At 37.8% G+C, this 17,367-nt stretch overlaps 1 protein-coding gene across 8 annotated transcripts in view; it reads right to left on the bottom strand.

Annotated features, from left to right (window-relative positions):
• Positions 1–17,367, bottom strand: part of LOC108702718 (RNA binding protein fox-1 homolog 3) — a 614,603-nt gene that overhangs the window by 167,561 nt on the left and 429,675 nt on the right. For all 8 annotated transcript variants that reach the window (XM_041578500.1, XM_041578497.1, XM_041578495.1 and 5 more), the window contains one exon: positions 12,530–12,600. The gene's annotated coding sequence lies outside the window, so the exon portion shown is untranslated. The remainder of the gene's footprint in view (positions 1–12,529; positions 12,601–17,367) is intronic.

Below are 17,367 nucleotides of genomic sequence, written 5' to 3'. Positions count from 1 at the left end.
AAGCAGCCTAGAAGGGAGGCCTGTGGATGTAGCTTTGGGGCCTCACATCTTCTTAGTCCTCTGCTGTGCATCTTGCATAAATAAGCCTAACTCTCTGCAGAAAGTTAAGTGTGCACTACTTTGCATTGCTTCCACCAATATCAAAACTATATATAGCCTTTAAGAAGCCCCAAGGAGATAATTTCCTCAACAGCTCCCAGTGGGGTTGAAAAAACCCCTACCCTAGCATGACCCTAGTAGCTGTATATGCATGTGCTGTCACATTTCAGTGTTGAGTACAAAGAGAGGTTTCCATTATCTCCTACAAGAAGGTGTCAAGCATGCCCTTCACAGCAGAACTACATCTAAAGGAGTCACATTTAAATCAGTATCAGTAAACTGTATCTGAGCATTAATAATCCCACTGAAGAGCCCACTGCTCCGAGCGGTCATGTGACTGTATCTTCACTCAGTGCATAGATCAGATGAGTGTGTGTGTGTATATATATATATATATCTATATCTATCTATCTATCTATCTATATATATATATATATATATATATATATATATATATATATATATCTCTATCTCTATCTATATATATATATATATATATATATATATATATATATATATATATATATATATATATATATATATATATATATAATACACAAAAGCCATGAATATCTTGTAAAGTATATCCTTATAAACGGTTTTGGTATATATTATGGGTATATAAACACGTGTGAGATTAAACATGTTTGCCTTGAGAAAGGTCCCTGAGTGGACCGAAACGTCACGTCGGCTTTACATGTAACTTGAATACATTTTGATTTTTTCATCAAAGAACTCGGTGTTGCTGGTCTTTTCTAGTTTTATTATCTATCTAATTTACCTTGCACCCGAGGTAAGCTCTAAAGGCGGTGTGCTGCCCATTTGGAATCATTACATATATATATATATATATATATATATATATATATATATATATATATATATATATATATATATATATAATACACAAAAGCCATGAATATCTTGTAAAGTATATCCTTATAAACGGTGAGTTCTGATGTCATCAGTTATAGATGAGTGAGTAGTGATGACATTTCTGAAACTTGTGTATTATAATAAAGTACCCCCAGTTGTAAAATATGAGGATATTAGAAGTTACCTCGGAGTATCATGGCCTGTATAAAAACACTCGGCCTTCTGGCTCGTGTTTTTATATGGTCATGAAACTCCTCGTTGACTTATAATATCCTTACTTTATCTGTACTTTATTCACTATATATACTGTGTATATATATATATATATATATATATATATATATACATATATATATATATATATATATATATATATATATATATATATAGAGAGAGAGAGAGAGAGAGAGAGAGAGAGAGAGAGAGAGAGAGAGAGAGAGTGCTAATAACAAGGCCAATGGATCACCATGTTTAATTTCGTTCTTTATCTATGTAATTATTTATTGATGTAGATATGATGGGTAAAATGACATCATTAAATATTAGAGTAATGCAGCGAGATAGAACTCTGGGACCCGAGGGGCAGTATCTGAGTAGCAGTGCTTGGGGAAGGAGGGAGACAATTCTTAAATTAAATAAAGGGATGAATTATGAGACAAATTAAAGCAATCAATTATTCTGTAATTAATTAAGGGTTAAACCTAAGAAGGCGAAGGGGACACATATTGAGTGTAACATTAGCAACTACATTTTTATTTAGGGGTTACAATATGGATCAATTCAAGATTGCTATTTTGTGTCTTATTTTTAACTTATGTGTACTAATTAATGAATTCTAGAAATATGGAGTTTTAATGGTTATGTATTGAATAATATATGTTTGTATATTGTACATATTCACAGTGACATTTTTAAAGGTGGTCGCTCCACTGTGTCGGTTAGATACGTCATGGGAAAGGCTGCTGCTTTCCCGTCATAACAGAGATTTAAGACATGCTCACTGTTGATTTGGCACTTTGAGATCTTTCTAAAGGTATCCTAAAGGGATATATATTAGCATATATATAGTAGCTCTATGCACAGTGCGGTGCACTCCAAATAAATTGGTCTGGGCAAAGGGCAAGATGAGAGAATACAAATATTATTATCTGCACTCATGGTTATACTATCATTCCATTGACATATCACAGCAGGAGGGACAGAAGCTATATATTTCAATTATATTTGGCCATCATCAAGCAATCGTTCCACATATATATATATATATATATATATATACATGTATATATATATATATATATAGCTCATAAAAGAGAATTGGCACTCCATTCTACAAAAGCAAGTCCTTACATAGGTACTGTAATTACTCAACGTTTCAGGCTGTTGTTAGCCCAAACCCCCTTATTTCAGGTCTGAAAGGTTGAGCAAATGCATATTTAAATAAACAAAGGGGTGATTTGCAGCTGAACCAGGTACTCACATTAATGACATGTGTCATGGTTGACTGAAGATGCAAGGCTCAGTTTCTTTGTGTATGTGTGTGTATATATATATATATATATATATATATATATATATATATATATATATATATATATTTGTGTGTGTAAATGTGTGTGTGCTTGTGTTACCTGCATGTGGTTGTTGAGGTTGAATGCTTTATTGGAACAAGGGAAAGGGCCTAGGGAAACAGACATTATAATGAAGTCACTTTGTCACAGTTAATATCATTCACCAGTAAACGTATGTATAAATTAACATTTCAATGTACAGCAAATGGCTATTTGCCCAAAATGCGAAAATGACATATTAACCCACTCGCTGCAAAAATTGAAAACGTTATTTGAAAATGATTGCATTAGCTTTAATCCGCCTGGTATGCAATAACACAGTAAGTGATTCTAGAGAAAGCCCAAACTAATTGCGTCCAATCTAGTCTCTTTTGATAGAAGTGCCAATGATCTCTCCGGAGAGGTGAAACCTTCCCCTTCATTTATTCTCTCTTTTAACCCCCTAGAGAGCCTGCATGTGAGCCCCCTACTCCCACAAGCCACATTGTTCTACTTCTTCCTCCTCACTAAGATCACAAGATACAAAATTGATTAGTCAGGAAATAATCATAGCTTAATGTTGTTAACCTTATACTGTGTTTAATTGTTGTTTCTATAAGGGCTGGAGACTAGGGCTGAACAAACATTTTGCTTAGCACAGTATTGCAATGCAATTCATGCTTTCATGGTATTTTGCACCGGCAAAAAATGTCATTATTAGAATTTCATCATGCGTTTTGGGCCAGTATTTCCAGTTCATCACTATAGGAGGACTTTTATTGGCACAAATGTGTTTATTTACTTTTTTTTCTATTGGGTTAAACCTTTATTTATTGTCTTATTAACTGTATCTCTGAATGTCCCAACAAGAAAGAAGGCTACTGCTACTATTTCTCTAACTGTGCCCTTTGTATAAAGCCCATTTTTGTGGGTCCTTTAACATATATTTTAACATGTTGTTCTCACCACTGTATGTGCCAGCTACATATATTATATATTTCCAGGTATTCTAATAAGAAGCTCAATAAGTGACCATGGGTCTGCAATTATTGCTCAAAATGACCTGTTTTTTTTCTAAGTAATATTCATGGGTTGCTCCCATGGTGCCCCATTGTAGTCAAGAGGAAGAGAACCACAGAGACTACCAGTGTTTTATCAGCCTGCAGTGTTTTGATTGATGCTATTGAGCAGTGATCAAAATGCCACAGATTTCAACAAGTAGCTTCTAAATGGCAGCACTGTGGCATGCTAAAAGTTGCCTTCAACTAGTATATTTTTATTTAAAGGCTACACTACAAGATCCGCTCGTTTGGCAAGGTCGACAAACGAGCTGATCTTGACCCGATATTCCCACTAAAGGCTGGGCGATATCAGATGAATCCGAATGTTCGGCCCTGGGGCCGAACGATTGGATTACGATACTACGAATGGGCTCCGACCGCAGGAATGGGCAGGACCGCATCAACTAGTCGATGCGGTCCTGTATCGTACAAAAAAATCAAACTTGACCGATCGATATCTGCCCGATTTTGGCCTGATATCGATCGGTTGGACCCGTCGGGAGCCCCCACACATGAGCAGATAAACTGCCGAATCGGTCTAAAGGACCGATATCGGCAGCTTTAATCTGCCAATGTATGGCCACCTTAAGCATTTCTCATAACCTACAGCCCAAGGCTATCCACAGCTGCTAAGAAAAGGAAGTGCTCTGTGCCAAATTACCTTGATTTACAAACAATATATAATTCTTTAAAACCTAAGTAATTGTATATAAACTGCTTATCTGCTTATGCCGAACCTCCATTCAAAAGGAAAACTATTGTCTAGAGAATTTGAAAAGAAATTACCCAGTGGCCACTCCACGCTCAGTGTTTAAGGTCTCCAACTTTTAATTTGTTTTGTGTCAAAAAAGAACGAAGTAATGAAAGTCTTATCAAAGGATTTAATCTAATTACCCCTCTGCTATTGCTGCAGGATTCCAGATCATCGCCACACTGGCCTCTGACTTTTTGTCAATAAATGCCTCCTATGACCTTTGGGATAGGAAAGCAGTCCAACACAATTAGTTGCCTTTTGACAATTTCTCACAGGGAAAGCATCAGTAATTACACAGGACAAATGATAGGAGTATGGCTACCACTGTCAGATGTGCTGCATGTTCCTTTTCCATCCTGGCTATTTGGGAAACACAGGAAAATCCAAGAGCCTCCCACTGGATCAATAGGCAGAGAATCTATGAAATGCTGAACTTGACACACTTGTAGCTTCCAGAGGATCTCATTATATAACAACAGAACAGAGATATTCAGACGCTTAGGGATATTGTTATGCATATTTACAAACAATGAAGATAAACGACCACATGCCATCATTCCCTTTAGAAACATTAATTATATACATGCTCAGTTGTGTGAGGGACTTAATACTTTTTTAAAGCTATAATGAGCAAATGCAAGATCCCATCTAAGCTTTTTACTGTGCAAAGTAGCAACTTCATGACCCTTCTGACCAAAAGTACTTTAATGCATTTGGTAAGGGGCAGGAGAGCTGGATCACAGTTGCATAAGGAGAAACAGAACTTCTTGTTCCTCCAGTTACTAGGATGGACTTTTTGCCAACCATGTGGCCAGGAGGAAAGATCCTCGGTCAACAGTGAATGGCACAGTCCACCACCCAGAGTAACTGAATGTCAATCCACAGCAGCACTATGACCTCTAAACAGTATGCTTAGCTGTCCCTATTCTAAGGCAGTACGTGGATGGCACTGTCCACCACCAGACTGACTGTATGTCAATACATGGCAGCATGATGTCCACCTCTCTAACTCTGGCATTAGGAATGGGTTAGGAGAGCTGAACCGCAGTTGCGCTCTCTTGTATAAGGAGAAGGACTTCTTGCTCTTCCAATTACTACGGGTTGACTCTCTGCCAACCATGAGGACATGCGGAAAGATCTTCACCTTGAATCATCGCAAAAGTCCCCACTGAACAAATGTACTTTGTTTAAGATCAAAATAACCATTGCTTGTTGCTGATATAAAGTGAAATATAACTTCATTGTTCATTGACATTTGCTGGTTATATATCAAAGTTGGTAGTAGAGTGAATTCAGTGAAGTCCCAACATGATTATATGCATCTACAGTGCATCCTCTTCCTAGAGATTGCGGTGTGTCTACCTTGTTGTTGTATTTTAACATGGGTTTAGAAATGAAATGCAGCCCTGCCATGGTTTTTTGGAATGAAATTCTGTTTAATATAGAAGCCTGACCCTTTTACAGATCTTTGTCAGAAAGCTTCCCCAGTAACTCTTGGCAAAATCTTATTTATCTGAAAAAATCCACTAATAGGAACATCTGCCCACTCAGGAATTTCTGGATTTACAAAGCTCAAATATGGATTCAAGGTCTACGAATAGGTCTTAGTGTAATGAGGAGGTCAAAGCATAGTGAGAAGGTCTCAATTTAGTTAGAAGGTGATAGCATTATGTATTATATTCTTTATTCTTATACTAGCAAAAGTGGCATGTTGCTGAACAGGAGAAATTGAAAGAATATGAATGCCTATGGCAGGCAAAGTTTGCTTGCGGTGTTCAAGTTTGAAAACTACACTAGGCAACCCTTGCTAACTTCAAACTGGATGGGGGTAACAATGTTCCCTGGCAGCTTTTAAGTACAGGAAGAGCCAGAATTTGGGGAAAGTAGCAGTATTGGTTTGGTTGAGAAGAAGACATAATTCTAATATTATAGGCCTAGTAACAGTATCTTCACAGGAATCTGTGGTAGAGGTATCTCTAGAAGCTACTGGTCAGTTTTCCAAAATCTCCCTCTCTGAACACTAATGGCAGTCTAAGGGCACCAGACAAAAATGGCTAGATCTATACACACACTAGTATGTATACTAAACTAATTCTAGATATAAAGATAACTATATCCTTGGATATTATATTTGTTCAAGAGATCATCCAAGCAACACTTAAAGGCATTAACAGAATCAGCCAGAGAATTAAATAGAAGGAGGTATAATTATCTTATACCAATATCGTGTCACTCTATTGGAATCAGCCATCACAACATCACAGCAGGGCATTCCACAATCTCACTGCCCTCCCTGTGAAGAACCACCTACACTGCTTCAAATAAAAGTTTAGTTCCTTAAGTCTAAAGGGGTGGCTAACGCTTTGTTAACCTTTTCTATGGGAAAAAGATCCCCTGCTATTTGTCTATTATATCCTCTTATGTTCTTGTAAGAGCCCACGATGCTTTATGGAAGAATTAAAACTCTGATTTTTGGTATTTAGGCAGTGCTATGCGTATGGCATTAGACAAGAGAATACCTTCTGATTTCAGAAGGCTTCACTTTTTATGGAATTGCTTGTGAAGGGCTTTTTGGCTCCTTTTAGCCCATCTCACCCTAACCAGGTTAGGTTTTCTATTTTGTTAGTCTGAAAGACCTACCCCCTAAGAAGCCATGTTCCAATATCTTGCACTGATGAGGTATAACAAGATCAAAACAGGCTGTCTGCAAGTTTGGATATATGGCTCTGAACCATTAGGTTGTATCTGTGCTATAAAACCAGCAGTTCTGGATGCATAGTTGGCCACGGGGACATAAAGGAGTGATTTGTATGTATCTGTCCATGATGCCTTTTGAGAGAATTAAAACTATAATTTTTGGTATTTAGGAATTATATAAGTAAATACCTTCTAATCTCAGAAGGCTTCACTGTGCATTTAATTGCTTGTGAAGGGCCTTTTGGCTCCTTTTAGCCCATCTCACCCTAACCAGGTTCAGTTTTCTATCGTACTTAATAAAGTGTAATCATGCCCCCTCACAAGTGTCTTTTCTCCAGAGAAAACAACCCCAACCTCGACAGTTTAATTCTTCCATTTGTACCTGTTTATTTGCATGTCTCTGCAGCTTATTAATATATTTAAGGACTGGGGGCCAAAGCTACACTGCATACTCAAGGTCCTTACCAGGACCTATAAAGAGGCAAAATTATGTTTTCATCCCTAATGCCCCTCTTATGCAAGACTATACTTGCCTTAGTAGCTTTAGAGTGATAATGCCTAATACTACACAACAAATATCCCCAGAGCCTTCTCAATTAAGAAGACCACCAAAACACTCCCATTTATTGTATAATTCGCATTTATGCAATTTCTACCAACGTGAAGTGGAAAATAAAGTTTGCTGTTGGCCTCTTACACAGGAACTAATCATTTCATACAGCTAAACAAGATCTTTATTCATGGTAGGGACTTATTTATTAATGTGCATCTTGCAATACAGGAATAAGACTGAAACATGCTCCTTTCTTAAAGTAATTCACTAGAGGACTGTGCCCAACCTGGCAAAGCTTTTTGTCAGCAGAAAGCCAACCCTTGTGGAAACCTCTATAATCACCATCTGCTTCCCATATCCCCTTTACTTCCCCAAAAAATAAACCACAAAGAGCAGCATTTACAGCAATATCTCAATGCCAACTATTTGTCAAGATCACAAAAATCTGTGTTATGGTTGCCAATGCAATGCGCCTATTTGTTGTATTAAATGTTGTTCTTTTGCTAATGTAATTGCTCGGATATAATTCTACTTGAGTCAGGAAAAGTCCAAGTGACTAATTTCCATGTATAACATAAGCCTAAGGACACTGGAAACTCTGGGTAATATATCATATTTATTAGTTAAACACTAGTGCTGACGTTGGTGGGTACAAATCTATGCTAATAACTAGGTCTATTGCCATTTGCTTGCATAGGCTGTGTGTACTGTCCAGTTCAAATAATGGCACACAACAAATATCTTAGTTATTAACACTGATTTTCTGCAAGGGTGAATGTGGATGCAGCAGAATTGAATGCTCTTATTATTTAACTTGCCTGGCGCAAAATATCCATTTCTAATAAATATGTTATGCTTAACCCAACAGACTGTGCATTCTTATGACTTCAGCAAGGAGTTATTTCATGTGTATCGTTATTGTCATAAAGCCCTGCCTATTTTTCCAACCTTCAAGTCACCGCCCCATAGAGCTTTCAATCCGTTTGGTGCCTGAGGCACAGGGATATTGTGACTTGCCCAAGGCCAAATAATTACATGGGAATTAGCACAGGAATCTAAGTACCGAGCCAAGGCCCATCAATTTAAAACATGATATCATAAAGGGGATGAATTCATATATGAACACTTAATGTGTGTCTGCAGTGATGTTTGATGAACACAGTGAAGCTGGATTATTTCACTCTGTATGCACCAACAATAAATTAAGTGTAGCTGTGTCAGGGGAACTGAAGCATTATGATACATGCATCAATGCAGTGCAAGCTATGCATAAACTAAGGAAAAGCCTCGAGACATGTTTATGGAAGGAGCAATACGAAAATTACATATGGAACAAGGATTTAGGAAATCTATACTGCAAAAACCTTTATAGGTCAAGAAAGCACGTATAACTTCATCCGTTAACAAAACGATTACAGATGGGGAATATTTAACCCTTACTTACATTTCCTTTGATCATTGCACGTGTACATGATCTCCTTGCAGTACCCCCCATGGATACATTAGGAACACATTTACTTTTGGTGCAATTATGGCCAGTCATAGCAGGATTGTGCTCAGAATGACAACAGTTTGGTAGAGAATACAGAATAAAGCAGACTCAAATGTAATCATACCGCCCAACATTTTGGAAGTAAAAAGAGGGACAAAAAATTTTTTTCCCGCATGTAGCGCAGCATTTTTTGACCACACCCCCTAATCACCATGTATGTTTTACAAAATTTGGCAGGTTATGAAAGTTTGAAAATATTTCTCCTTATCTAAACTGTGTTTCTGTGTCTCAAAATTGTTACAAAGTATCTTATTTGCACCTGTTAGGTGTTCTGGGCTCTCTGCTAAAAGCCAATTAAGTGAGAAACTTTGTTTCTTTTTCTGGATGTTCAGTGCAGAGAAAAGAGGGACTTTCCAGTACAAATGAGGGACTGCGGGTTGGGCTGTCAAACGAGGGACTGTCCCTCCGAAAAAGGAACAGTTGGGAGGTATGTGTAATATATATATATATATATATATATATATATATATATATATATATACTGTATATATATATATATATATATATATATACTGTATATATATATGTATATATATATATATACACTGTTTTGGTATTTATTTAAGTATATGTAGCTCTTTCCTCGCACTGTATACAGTGCAAAGTAATGTCTATATCTCACTCACAGTGGCCATATGACATATACCTAAGATCTCACTTGCAGCAGGAGTCTCCACACTCATTCCTCGAAGCATCAAGTATTTTTATACCTTACAGCAGGAGATACACCTATAGCCAACCCTGCGGCAGGAGTCATTACACTTGTTTTTAGAGAATGAAGTTGTCATACCTTTACAAAAGGAGATATACCTAGATCTCTCCAGTAGTATTTTTATACCTTACAGCAGGAGATACACCTATATCTCACTTGCAGCAGGAACTAGTACACTAATTTCTCAAAGTAGAAAGCAGTCATACCTTACAACAAGAGATATACCTACAGTAGAGCTCACGTGAAGCTGGAGTCAGCACATTTTTCAAAGCTGGAAGTATTTTTTTATACCTTAGAGCAGGAGATGCCACACAAACTGGTGGTGAAAAATCAAAAAGAGTGCAAATGGTGCTAAATGTTGCCCCTAAGGATTTGTGCTTGTACAGGTATGGGATCTGTTATCTGGAAACCCAGATGAAAAAAGAACGCTTCAAATTACGGAAAGGCCTTCTTACTTAGACTCCATTACAATTAAATAATCCAAATTTCAAAACATTATTTCCTTTTTCTCTGTAATAATAAAACAGTACCTTGTACTTGATCCAAACTAAGATATAATTAATCCTTATTGGAAACAAAACCAGCCCATTGGGTTTATTTAATGTTTACATGATTTTTTACTAGACTTAAGGTATGAAGTACCAAGTTATGGAGAGATCAGTTATCTGGAAAACCCCAGGTCCTGAGAATGGTGGATAACAGGTTCCATACCTATACCCATAAAAAGTGAAACCAATATTCCATGCCTTGAATTTTGCACTTTGTCCCTCAATTGTAAATGAGCCCTTTTGTCTTATAACTTATATACATTTTCTGTACAACTGTGTCTATACCTATGAATAATTCACATGGTCTTGCGACTATACTGCCCAATATACCTGTTCAGGGCCAGGTCAAGCCGACAGGGCACCTCGGTTGGCAACCCCCTCCCCCCGTGCGCAAGCATCCTCGTGAGTGCATATATATTCACAAATGCACATGCATCATAATAAAAGAGAAGGAGGGGAGAGCAAAGATGAGGAAGGGAAGGAAGTGGAGTGATGGAGGTAGGGGGGAGTGACAGAGGGTTGGGGGAGGGGAGGAGAGAGAAGCAGGGGAGCGAACTCAGACTTGGAGTAGACAGAAAACCTTTGAACAGTTACCTGCCGAGCTCCCCAACATTGTTGCCTCTTCTGCCTACCCCTAGTTCCGGCCCTAGACCTGGCCATAGCCTGTTGACCTTAAATGGCTTTGTGATATAGGCACATAAAGCAATTTGGCTAAACCCCAAACAGTCGCATATGGTTTTAGATATTACAATGAATAATAAACATTATATTGATGCCAGTAAGTATGCCATTAAAATAAGAGGCCAGTCACAAGCAAGGGTATGTTCTACAGGCTCTTAAGTTAATTGTGTATGAACAGATGGATAAAAGGTGTCTAAATATATAACCTTAACACAAGGGAAAATGTAAATAAATACTTTGCATTAATGCATGGAAATGTATCAGACAGAATTGTATGATGCAGTCAGTACAAATACAGGTTTTCTTTTCATTTTTCTTGCAGTTTCTGTATATACAGTATAGTCTGATCTGCTACATAAAAATGACTTATGATATCAATAGAGGGCCAATATAATATTTACACTTTGAGTTTGGAATACTGCAGCTTATCCAGAACTCATGCAAATCCCCCACACTTGATTAGCCTAATTCTCAGAAAGCACCGTTCAAATGAATGAAATGGAGCTCTCGCACAGCAAAATCATAGTGGAATAGATTGAGTCCTCTGAAATGTCTTTACTTGTGACACTGCTCCATTTATTTAGGATAAAAAAAAAGTAATAGCAAAGCTTTATTTGCTGTTTCAGTTGCCATGTTTATCTGAGGCTCCAATTTAAATTTAGAAAAATACCTATTTTAAATATAAATGTATATTAGGGATTTAATCACCTAGAGTAAATAGGATGAAGGTGTTCCCCATACATTGAGAGAAGTTTAATAACATGAATCATGAGACCCAAGGTAAAGTGTGCCTAAGTAAAAAAAAGAAGCTTCCCATGGTAGGAGTCGGAATAGGGACCCAGTGAATGAGTAGGTTGAGTGTGGTCTAGCTCCTGTTAGGCTTAGGGTAACTAGTCTAGTACTACAGTACAAAGGACCCACCTAAGAGAGAGAGAGAATCACATATAATGTATGTTCTTCTGGAAGCAGCAAGAGAAGCAGCTCTGGAGAAATAGTGTTACACAATAATAGTAGCCAGTAAGCAATAACTTACAATACTATGAGTGTACTGGAGAGGGGCCAAGTAGCACACAGTAACTGTTGATAGAGTGACCAAAAGCCACTTGGCAAACTGGAGAGAAGTGGAAGCTCTTGGAGGAAGTGGAGAACAGCCAGGTAGGACAAGCTAGTCCAGAACTATATGGAAGCAAATTACCAAAAACTTTTAAAAAATAAGATAAGCTAGAACAAACTGATTCAGGAAAGGCAGGGCTATTAGTAGTTTCTCCTGCCTGCTGACTATCCAGTTGCCAGACTAACTTACAGGCACCCAACCCATTACTAACGCACACACTTTATTATCATGCTCCTTTTTGACACCTAATCCTTACACCATTATTTCTGCACATGCCTTCTATATAAAAATTGAAAAACACAAATGGAGGGAAATAATGACGATAAGCTTACCTTATATCAAGGATCCAGTGTAGGCAATAAATATCCTCAAATGCACTGTTCACCAAAAAACATAGGGTCCACTAAAATAAATTAAAAATAAAGAAAAAAGTGTTAAGCTGTGTTAGGACATTACGTGTTGGGAGAAGAACTATAGTTCCTTCCAACATCCATCATTAACTTTGACTCTTTATACCTTCTATTGCAGTTGAGCACTCACAACGTCAAACACAAAGCTCACACATCCAGTCTGATTTGAAAATACAGGTATGGGACCTGTTATCTGGAATGCTTGGGAACTGGGGGTTTTCTGGATAAGGGGGTCTTTCCAACACTCACCATATTTCAAGTCAAAAACATAATTTAAAAACTGAATAAACCCAATAGGATTGTTTTGTCTCCAAAAAGGATAAATTATATCTTGTTTTGGGTCAAGTTCAAGGTACTGTTTTATTATTACAGAGATAAAAGTAGTTTATCAAAATGTTAAATGCCATTGTTGTTTTTTACTGTGCATGAAAATAGAGGGGGTTTTTTTCCAGCAAAGCCAAATGCATTTTGAAATTCTAGTGCTGATTCACAAAAATATTCATAGCTGGCTAGTGTCAGTGCAAAACAGGCTGCATATCCCTGGTGCTTGAGGTTACTTGTGTGATGCACAATGTGCAGTTTGCTTTGCACAAGGGAACCCTCTATTTTGTAAGTTGTGCTGTTATTTACATGTCTGCTATGCAATGCCCACATGCTTGCTCCTGATTTAGTAAATAGGTGCAAATACTGTGCCCATAATTACAAAACAAGTGTACTTTTTTTTTTAACTTTACAGCGGAATGCTGGGTAAGGATGGTGTACATAATGCCAGATAAACACGAGTAGTAACCTATAGCAACCAACCATTGATTAACTTCTCTTAACCAGCTGCAGGTAGAACAATTGCAGCAAATATATTTTTGGGTGCCAAGGGCTCCTGCTTAGGTGCAATAAATGAGTCCAATATCTATTTGAGTGGTCATATTTACAGCCAAACTGGGGATTTCTACAACCAAAAAATACTCTTGATATCGGTGGAAAAGATCCACTTATTTTGTGACCTTCAGCAAATCTAACAGAGATTGGCCAGCTTAACTCTGGTTAACATTAGACACCATGTACTGCATTTCAACTACCCTCAGCCCCAGATAGCAGTCACTTTAGAAGTCAAACAAGCTTTCAGTGTCTGCAGTTTTGTCAGACTTAGAAACCAAGCAAATACCTTGGGAAATGTGATTTTAATAGTTGTTAGAGCTTTTTAAACATATTTTTGCAGTACAAGGCATAACTTCTGGAGATGTATTTCCTCAATTCTCATTTCAATTTTTAGTGCAATTCAGCTTCTTCCCAACTGAGTATGAAAATTCTCTGATTCTTCTAATATGCAAGGACACCGTTACCTCCTTGAAGAAGCATGTATATATGTTATGTATGTATGCTTTTATAAAATTACTATATCCACCACAGGTCCTTCGTCTGCAGAATAAGAATAAATTCAAGTTGCCTTCATGACAGGAAGCTTCCATTTTCCATTACATCTCATAAAACGGTGACATGTATTTCCAGAGGAAATCTAACCAGTTCTTTCTAAAGAGCCAGCATGATAACACTGGGCGAGCATTAGGGCAGCAGCTGTACAGTTATCCTTATGACCATTTCATGCTCCTGTTTCAGTAGCCAAGATTTCAGCATTACATTACTGACAGAGAATTGCCATTTCACAGATATCTCAGTTGTGTCTAGCCTCAGGGTCTTCTGCAAATATTTGTACTACTATCAGGTGCATATACAATTGTCCATGCATAATATATCACGGCAAGGGAGAGGAAGCAAATGCTGTGCATAGTTATCAGTCACCCTTTCTGCCTGCTATTATGCACACTTTCACTATAAGCCCAATGAAAATGTATTTAAAATATGCTGAATTTTGGGGAATTGGTTTATATGATTAGTTGCTGTTAACGCTGCTGTTAACACTGCAGTTGAATGTTTTCATTCTGTATGTGCTCTGTGCTGTGCTCTTTGGTACAACTGCAGAAAGAGAAGCTGTTGCCTCTTATTTTTTGTGCATTCACCTTAAAGCAAACCAGCTCCTCCACAGCTGAGATCTTTTTTCATGGCTTCCTACATTTAACCTACAAAATTAAGTATTGCATTAGGGGCTGAATTAAGGTACCAGTAGACCCAGAGTGGTGGGCCCCTACTTCCCCAAATAAATTTGTAAAAGCACTGCCTTTAACAAGGTGGAACTAAAGTAGATGTGATTGTCAGATGTGCTGTCTTGAACCATGGGAGCAGACAAACCATAATGACAAAATGATGATGCAATCTTCGCTAATTATATGGCTATAGTGTAGAGCTCCTCCTTACAGTTGATTAAAATGTCAGGCCTGCCTTTTCTAAGGGATTGTTTTAACAAAAGTTATACCAGATCAAATGTCTGATGGTGACATCTTAGCTAATGAGGAAATACCTCTTTTGCTAACTTATTAAAACACCCCTGCGCACGTCTCCATGTGTTTTTCAAGTTCTCTTCCTTTTCTCTGAGAGCTACTGTGTCCTCACCCCACACATCCAGTACTAATATGATCTACTGCCTCAAGCAGTTTTCCCCCTTCCCTTGGGGATGCCACCCCTAAATTCCTCACAGACTAACTTTCTCTTAACCTCTGCAAACCTAAACTCTAAAGATTCTTGGAGCACCAGAACAAGATTTAATTAAACCAATGTGAATGTGCGCTTATTTCCATTTGTATTGAGTCAGTAATTAACCTAGCCTTAGACTGTAAGCCCTGCAGAGCAGGTACCTAGCTTGCCCGTCAACACCAGCAGCTTAATTTTCATCTTCATCTTTATTTATTGACTCACAATATTGCCCCCCTTCCTACTAATGTAGGAAATTCTCTGTTCTTTGCACAAAACTAGCATTTAATAAGTGCAAATATACAGTACATATTCTGCACCTTAAAGTTAATCCCCCTCTGTACAGCTAATTGTTCACTATTTAGTTTTTACCAAAAACATCAGTAGCATTGATGGGGAAGACTTCATTAAATATTGTGCATTATTATATATCATATGCTGATGGGGGGAGGAAATTTTAAACAAAACACGATCCTGTCGCACAGTTTAGCTGTAAAACACATACCCATGTCATCAACAAAATATATCATGGGCATATTATAAAAATAAATTGCAGAGGAGGTTACATGTTGCACATCTGATGGAAGTGCCCAAAAGTTCGACGTTATTGGTCCTGCTTTTTCGCTCCCATAGACTTAGCCACCTGGGTCCATTAAGAAAGGTCCCCTGCTTTCTCAATGCTCAAGGACAATGACACACAAAGCGTTTGTCGCCCACGTTAAAAATACTATTCCACGGCTAAGCACTTGAATTGACACAAGCATGTACGTAAATCTTGCAGCAATGAACATTGTCACACTATAACACCATTTTACTTACATGCTTGTGCCAGGATAATATAGTATATAAAATACCGACCAGCCAATTATAATAGATAAGATGATTTTTTGCATGGCTGGCATGCTGAGCGATCTTATAGAATTATATAGTAACATAGTGACATAGTAAGTTAGGTAAAAAAGACACACGTCCATCAAGTTCAACCTTTTAACTCTATTTTGACCTGCCTAACTGCTGGTTGATCCAGAGGAAGGCAAAAAAAAAACCTATTTGAAGCTTCTCCAGTTTGCCTCAGAGGGGGTAAAAATTCCTTCATGACTCCAAATGACAATTGGCCTAGTCCCTGGATCAGCTTGCACTGTGAGCTATCTTCCATAACCCTGTATTCCCTCACTTGCTAAAAAGCCATCCAACCCCTTCTTAAAGCTATATAATGTATCAGCCTGTACCACTGATTCAGGGAGAGAATTCCACATCTTCGCAGCCTCACAGCTCTCACTGTAAAATAACCCTTCCGAATATTTAGGCGGAACCTCCTTTCTCCTTATCGGAATGGGTGAGCGTGCATTAACCGGAAAGACCTACTGGTAAATAAAACATTAAAGAGATTATTATATTATCCCCTTATAAATGTATACATAGTTATCATATAACCCCTTAAACTACTCTTCTCCAGCATGAACAACCCCAACTTGGCCAGTCTTTCTTCATAGCTAAGATTTTCCATACCTTTTACCAGCTTAGTTGCCCTTCTCTGTACCCTCTCTAATTAAATAATGTCCTGCTTGAGCACTGGAGACCAAAACTGTACAGCGTATTCTAGATGGGGCCTTACCAGTGCTCTATACATTGGAAGAATGACCCCCTCCTCTCGTGAATCAATGCCCCTTTTAATACAGCTCAACCTTATTTGCCCTTAATGCTGCTGACTGGCATTGCTTGCTACAACTAAGTTTATTATCTACAAGGATGCCAAGGGCCTTTTCCATTAGGGATTTGCCTAGTGCTGTCCCATACATACAACAAATTAAATAAAAGTGGACCCACTACCAAGTCGACTTCATTAAGCCCAACAGACCTTCGTTTAAAAAGCAGTAGTTTGTGGGGCACAGTATCAAAATCCAAAATCCAAATACATCACATCTACTGTCCCCCACTGTCCAGCATCTTACTTACCTCATCATAAAAAGCAATCAGATTTGTCTGACATGACCTATCCTTCATAAAGCCATGCTGATTGCTGCTCATAATGCCATTCACTAGGACAATATTTTGAATGTGACCTCTTAACATAGTAAGTTAGGTTGAAAAAATCCATCAAGTTCAACCTTTTTGACATCTATCAAGTTCAACTTTTTTTTTTTTAAACCTGCCTAACTACCTGTTGATCCAGAGCA

The sequence above is a fragment of the Xenopus laevis genome, chromosome 9_10S (genome assembly GCF_017654675.1).
Source record: "Xenopus laevis strain J_2021 chromosome 9_10S, Xenopus_laevis_v10.1, whole genome shotgun sequence".
Classification (NCBI taxonomy): domain Eukaryota; kingdom Metazoa; phylum Chordata; class Amphibia; order Anura; family Pipidae; genus Xenopus; species Xenopus laevis.
Note: the sequence above shows the minus strand (reverse complement) of the source record. Positions and strands in the feature narration are given on the sequence as shown.